This window comes from Myotis brandtii, unplaced genomic scaffold (assembly GCF_000412655.1).
Source record: "Myotis brandtii unplaced genomic scaffold, ASM41265v1 scaffold407, whole genome shotgun sequence".
NCBI classification, from domain to species: domain Eukaryota; kingdom Metazoa; phylum Chordata; class Mammalia; order Chiroptera; family Vespertilionidae; genus Myotis; species Myotis brandtii.
Genome location: NW_005365639.1, coordinates 424,527 through 432,284, shown reverse-complemented (window position 1 = coordinate 432,284; position 7,758 = coordinate 424,527).

Here is a 7,758-nt window from a genome sequence, read left to right as displayed (position 1 = left end):
TTTTTTTTTATATTTTATTGATTTTTTACAGAAAGGAAGGGAGAGAGATAGATAGTTAGAAACATCGATGGGAGAGAAACATCGATCAGCTGCCTCCTGCACATCTCCCACTGGGGATGTGCCCACAACCCAGGTACATGCCCTTGACCGGAATCGAACCTGGGACCCCTCAGTCTGCAGGCCGATGCTCTATCCACTGAGCCAAACCGGTTTCGGTGCTACTCTAGTTTTTTTTTTTCTTTTCCATTGGCATAGAAAAATTTTTTTCCATCCCTTCACACTCATCCTGAGTGAGTCTTTTGGTTTGAGATGGGTCTCTTGTAGGCAACATATAGTTGGGTCATGTTTTTGTATCAATTCAGCTACCCTGTGTCTTTTGTTTGAAGCATTTAATCCATTTACATTTAAGGTTATTATTGAGAGGTACTTATTTATTTCCATTTTAATTATGTATGTTTAGGTTTCTCTCTCTGTTTCTTCTCATTACAGCAGTCCCTTTAGTATTTCTTGTAATGCTTGATTGTTGGTGATGTATTCCTTTAGCCTTTTTTTGTCTGGGATCTTTGTTTGTTGACCATCTATTTTGAATGATAGCCTTTCTGGATATAGTAACCTTGGTTTCAGATCCTTGCTTTCCATTACCTTGAGTACTTAATGCCATTCCCTTCTGGCCTGTAAAATTTATGATGAGAAATCAGGTGTCAGCCTTATGGAAGCTACTTTGTAGGTAACAGTTTGCTTTTCTCTTGCTGCCTTTAAGTTCTCTCTTTGTCTTTAATTTTTGGCATTTTAATTATGATGTGTCTGGGCATGGGCTGGTTTGGGTTCTTCTTGCTTGGGGGTTCTCTGTGCCTCCTGAACTTGTGTGGCTTTTTCCTTTACCAGGTTAGGGAAGTTTTCTGTCATTATTTCTTTAAACATGTTCTCTGGGCATGTGCCCTGGACCGGAATCGAACCTGGGACCTTTCAGTCCACAGGCCAATGCTCTATCCACTGAGCCAAACCAGCCAGGGCTGTCCTTCTGTTTTTTAATTGTTTTTTCTTTTTGGTTTTCTGATTGCATGATTTTTTTTTAATCCCTGTCTTTTAATTGACTGATTTGGTCCTCAGCTTCCCTAATGTGCTGTTCTTTATTTGTGCTATGTCATTCTTTATTTCTGTTTTCACAGTTACTATATCTTTTCTCATGCTGTTGAGTGTTTTTACCATCATTATTCTGAACTTTATATCAGATAAGTTTCTTATCTCCATTTCATTTATCTCTTCTTCTGGAGAATTCTCTTGTTCTTTCATTTGGCGTTGTTTTTTTGTCCCCTCATTTTGGCTGCTTCTTTAGATTTGTGACTGTGTATTAGGTAGATCTGCTATGCCTCTCAATCTTTAGGGCAGGACAGTGTCACATGCTGTTTCTGACTAATTAGATCAGGCAAAGACATAAAGCCTCCAAAGACCAACTCTGCCAACAGACTGATAGGATTCCATCTTGAATTGCCATCAAGCAATCATCCACAGGTGTGGTGAGAGTTTTTTTCAATAGGGTGGGGCAATTGCTTCTGCCTGCAGGCTAATTGTTATTCTCAGTCTTTTAATGGGCCTCAGAAACTCCAGACCATGAGGCAAGGTTTTTTTCAATAGGGTGGGTCTGTGGGGAGCTGATATAAGGTTATGCCTCACCCCAACATGGGTCAACTGTCTTCTCCCAGACAAAACTGCCTAGATCAGTGGTTCTCAACCTTCTAGCCCTTTAAATACAGTTCCTCATGTTATGACCCAACCATAAAATTATTTTTGTTGCTACTTCATAACTGTAATGTTGCTACTGTTATGAACTGTAATGTAAATATCTGATATGCAGGATGGTCTTAGGCGACCCCTGTGAAAGGGTCATTCGACCACCAAAGGGGTCTCGTCCCACAGGTTCTCAAACCGCTGGCCTAGATAGCAATTGCCTGTGTGAGAAAGATAACCTCTGCATTGTGAGGGAATAACTCAGCACAGGAAACCAGGGTGTCTTCCTTCTAAGTTCTAACCCCAGAGTCCCGGATCTTGGCTTCTGCTCACACAGCTCCAGTCCACTCTGCCCTCCCTCTGCCAGGGAATTTTGTGTGTGGGCCTTTTAAGAGGGTGTCTTTATTTCCAGCCTTCTCTCACTGGTAGACAGCAAACCTGCTGCTTTTCACAGTCAGATGTTGTGTGAGTACCCTTCTCAGTTCTGGTGCTCTCTGCTGGGGTCTAGCTTGAGGATTATATCCCAGAGTTCTCAGTGGCAACCCCCCCCCACACACACACACACAGCTGAGATATCTCTCCAGAACTGTCTGTGAGAGCCAGGCCTGACTTTTCATGCTTCCGCCCCTATGCAGTCTCCACTTTCAATCTTTGGTTATCAGGGTTCTCTCCAGTGAGTCTTCCATTGATTATTCAGGAACTTTTTCTGTATTTTAGTTGTAATTCCAGTTTGGTCCTGGGAGCAAGCCACCATTTTTAATCTCCCCTATTTTACATTCTTAATTTGATAATTTTATCAAAGTTGTACCTATGTATAATATCAATTCTACAAAGCTTGTTATCAAATTTGCAGTATACCTGTCAACTTGCACCCCAGATATCCACTTCCAACTTTTAGCTGATTCTTCTGGTTAGACATATGATTTATCTTCATATGTCTAAATAGGATGCTTATATTGTCTTTTTGTTTTTGTTTTTCAAGTTTTAGGAATTCCTTATTGACTTCCTACTAAGGAAGATAAGAATTTAACTCTAACAACCCTACCTCCACTATCAAAAAAACTCACCTAACCCCATCCTTACTCACAGAGTCATACTGTAATTTCATTTGAGCAATAGTTAGTAAATGCTATTCCCTAAGCTTTATCTTAGCTATACACTCAACTATAATTATTTTTCCTTTTCTGGAAAATATTGTTTACTTTTTAGTTAATAATTGCCTTTAAAAAAAACAAAAACTGACCTAGCCCTGCCCAGTTAGTTTAGTTGGTTATAACATTGTCCCAATATGGCAGATAGGCCAAGGTTCCGGGTTTGATCCCTAGTCAAGACACATGCAAGAATCAACCAATGAATGCATAAATGAGTAGAAAAACAAATCGATGTTTCACTCTCTCTCCCTTTCTCTCTTTCTAAAATCAAAAAATAACACATTTTTTAAAATTACCTAGTTTCTAGGAATTTATCCCTAATTCAATTTCAAATTGTGGACACACAGATACATGAGGTATTATATGGCTTAGTTAACATAGACGGTCAGGGAGCACAGGCTTTGGCCAAAATAGCACAGGGGGAGGCTTTTATACTGAGCATGCCAAAAGCTAGAAAGATGAATGATAGGGCCCAACTGCCAAAAGCTAGCATGATAATTATATAGAAAACACCTCCCTCTCCTCCCTATCCCTATAAGAACCACAAGATTGAGCAGGAACTGGGGATGGTCTTAGAGACACATATTCTCCCAGGTCATGGCACCTGAATAAACCTCTTTCCTTTAACAGGTAGTCGAGCATGCATTTTCAGTTATAGTTTTTGGGGACTCCACCAGGAGTGCTTGGACCTTGGTAAGTCCTGGAGGGCCTGGGTTGGGGTCCCAGCTGCCTTTTGCAAGTTGATCCTGAGAGATGCACTGAAGACTTCTCAGCACTGCCAAGAGCTTTTCTCAAGGAATTTTCCTGCACTCCTTCTCATGGCATCAGCTGCCTGAAATAATTGGCTGGTGAAAGGAAATGGGTTTTTGGGGAGCAGATGGACTTCAAGACTGAGTAAGTGGCACACTGGGAGTGCTCTATCCTTGCTGCCTGGGCTTTGTGCCACGCGGGCTTTGTGCCACTTGGGTCCAGTTAGGGCTATTTGTGATACCAGTTAGCAGGCTACCCTTGCTGCTTGGGCTTTAATGCCTCTTGGGGTTTTAGCCATTTGGGTTCAGTTAGGACCACTTGCAATAGTGGTTGATAGGAGATAAAACACTAGGACTTGGCTGTAGGCACTTATTTGGAATAATGGAATTATGGATCCAAGTTTTGTTTATACGTTCTCACTTTGGGGTCTTGCTATGGTTATGTTTTTGGGTTTGTACTTTACTGCCACCAGGGGTGGTTCTGTTTTGACTCATGAAGGGGGCTCACTGGGCTAAATTTTAGCAAACTGGTCCATGTACAGCTATGACCCAATGACTAGGAAGGAATTGGTTTTCTATTGTAACACAGCGTTGCCTATGTATACTTTAGACTGTGGGGGAAATCTCCCGTACATGGTTTCCTAAATTACTACCCCCTCATACAGTTGGGATTGTTTTGCCAATGGTCAGGGAGATGAGACAAAAGTCTCTTAATATCAGGCATGTATATCTTTACACAGTAGGATTCAGCAGAGAAAGGGAACAGCCTAAGTTGTTCAGTCTATCTGCCTATCTATATAGTTAGTAAATGCTATTCCCTAAGCTTTATCTTAGCTATACACTCAACTATAATTATTTTTCCTTTTCTGGAAAATATTGTTTACTTTTTAGTTAATAATTGCCTTAAAAAAAAAAAAAAACTGACCTAGCCCTGCCCAGTTAGTTCAGTTGATCTGCCACTATAGAGAAGGGAATTGACTACAAAACCCCTCCCTGATAGTAAGACACAGGAAGAAAAGGAAAATGAGGAAAGGAGCCTCTTTAATGCCCTGAACCCAGGTGGCCCAGGATTAGCAGCAGGAGGATCTCCCCTGCCACCACCCCTTGTCCAGAGGGGCAACAGCCCCACCCCTGTATGAGGAAGGAATGGTCTCCCCCTCAAAGACCCAGCAGAGCACCCAATGTGGCCAGGAAGTATCCCTATCCAGAGCAGGACAATTCCCTTTGAGGCAATACTCTATAACAGTGATGACAAACCTATGACACGCGTGTCAGAGGTGACATGCGAACTCATTTTTTTTGGTTGATTTTTCTTTGTTAAATGGCATTTAAATATATAAAATAAATGTCAAAAATATAAATCCTTGTTTTACTATGGTTGCAAATATCAAAAAATTTCTATATGTGACACGGCACCAGAGTTAAGTTAGGGTTTTTCAAAATGCTGACACGCCGAGCTCAAAAGGTTCGCCATCACTGCTCTATAAGCAGAATAAACCGGGAAGTCTAGCCCACTGGCTACTATTGGGCCCTTACTCCATTTTCCATTTCAGATTTACTAAATTGGAAGAACTCCAACCCTTCATTTCTGAGGGAGAATCCTCAAAAAATGGCAGATCTTATCACCTCCATTTTGCCACTCATCATACAAACTGGGCCGACGCGCAGGCTCTGCGTAACATCCTGCTAACAGCAGATGAAAGGCGGCTAGTTATAGATAAGCTAACGAAGAGACTCACCGCCTCCATTAAGAGAATCCCAATGGGACCCACAACCCAGCTGGGTGATTCCCTTCACAGAGCCACGGGGACCTGAGTAGAGGGGGCCTAGCCTTCCTGGAACACTACAAAAGGTGCATATTGAAGGGCTTCAGAAAAGGGTGCCTAAACACAAGAGCCCGAATATGATACAGGCCATTCAAGAGAAACCAAATGAAGACCCTTCTGAGTTTTTAGAAAGAATCAGGCACTAGAAAATGTCCAAATGGTAAATATGACTTCTACTGAGCAAAGTGCCCCAGATACCGGAAGGAAGCGCCAACGTTTAGATGGAGCATTGGGAATGAATCCCTCCCGGCTGGTGGACATGGCCTTTAAAGTTCACAATGCCTGGGAAACAGGAAATTAAAGCAGGGCACCACCTTCTTAGAAACAGTGCAGGAAACCAGAAGGAGAAGCTAGACACGAAAGGAAAAGGGAAAGACCTATTAGGTGCCAATCAATGCACCTACGGCAAAGAGAAAGGCCATTTGGACAAAGGACTGCCCATAACTCAAAAATAGAGAAGAGCCCAGCTGGCGTGGCTCAGCAGTTGAGGGTAGGCCTATGAACCAGGAGGTCACAGTTCAATTCCCGGTCAGGGCACATGCCCGGGTTGCGGGCTGGATACCCAGTGGGGAGCATGCAAGAGGCAGCCAATCAATGATTCTCTCTCACCATTGGTATTTCTCTCTCCCTCTCCCTTCCTCTCTGAAATCAATAATAAACATATATTTTCAAAAAACAGTAAAAAGAAAAAGGATAGAAGCCCTTGTGGAGAAATGTTAGAAAGGAATGATGAATCTGATGATGAATGAGGAAGCCCAGGGGCTCCCCGAGACATCTCCCGACCTATTACTATTTCCCTTCAGGAGCCCTAAGTACAATGGACAGTAGGGAACAAGCTAATTGACTTCCTCTTATTTACGGGAGCTCCATACTCAGGGCTAAATATAACACTAATCAAACAAAGTTCAGCTGTAGTGACAGTTACTGGAGTGACCGGACAACTATAAAAACAGGCGTCCCTTCAACGTCTAGAATGCCAGCTTGGGGATCAAAAACTTATGCATAGTTTTCTCTACATGCCAGACTGCTCCTTCCCATCGTTGGGTCGAGATTTACTTTATAAATCGCACGCACAAATAACTCTTCCTCCCGAGAAGCAGCCATTATGTTTAGAAACCCTGCTGGAACGTGCTCTCCAGCTCCAGGTGCTCCTGACTTTCCCAGAAGGAGCCAGAGGTGAACACTTCCCACCCGAGATCTGCAGGCAGGTTGATGGAGCTGTTTGGGACAATGGAACCCCAGGTAGGGCAGTTAACATCCAACCCATAAAAATTAACGGGGGGAAGGACACACATGTAATACCCTTTGTAATACAGAAAAAAAAATTAACTGAAAAGAAGGGGTGCTGATCCCGCAGAAGAAACAATACCACCTTGAAAAGGAAGCTTTAGAGGGCATTCAACCAGTATTGCAGAAATTCTTAAAATCAGGATTGATTCGGTCATGCCAGTCTCCCCATAACACCCCCATTTTGCCAGTATAAAAGCCTCACTCTGATGAATATCGATTTGTACAGGACCTTAGGGCCATAAACGGCTTTGTCCAGGATGTTCATCCTAGTGCCCAACCCTTATACTTTTTGACTACAGTGCCCAGGGGTAGAAAATGGTTTTTAGTCCTAGATTTGAAGGATGCTTTTTTCCTGCATCTCAACAGAAGCCCCGGCCTTTGCTGTAGGAACCTCAGCACAAAAGGCTAACCTCATAGCCCTCACCAAAGCCTTAGAATTATCCCAGGGAAAGCATGTTAACATCTACACAGACTTCATGGTAGTCCATGTCCATGGGCAATATGGGAAGAAAGGAGGCTCTTAACCTCGGGGAATAAGGACATCAAACATGCAAAAGAGATGTTAAAATTGCTAGAGGCAGTGAATCTACCCAAGCAGATTGCCATAATGCACTGCCCAGGACACCAGAAGGACGGTTCCCCATCAAGCCAAGGAAACCAAACTGCCATAAAAGCAGCAAGACAAACCGCCCAGGGCCACCACTTATTGGGGCTTAAATTCCCCACCTGGACTTGTCAGAATTTAAACCACATTACACAGAATGAGATGAGGAACTGGCCATGAATGGGAGTTCTCTACTACTGACCCTAATTATATACAGAAGATCAGCATTCATGGTATGATCTTTCTCCCTGAAGCTCTAGTATATACCATCTTCAAACGCCTACATTATGGAAGGAATGCTTTAACATACCACATCTGAAGGGTCTTTATTACAAAGGACCATTCAAAAGACTATCCAAGCTTGTCAGATAAGCTCGAAAAACAATCCTCAAAAAGAAAATGCCCAACAG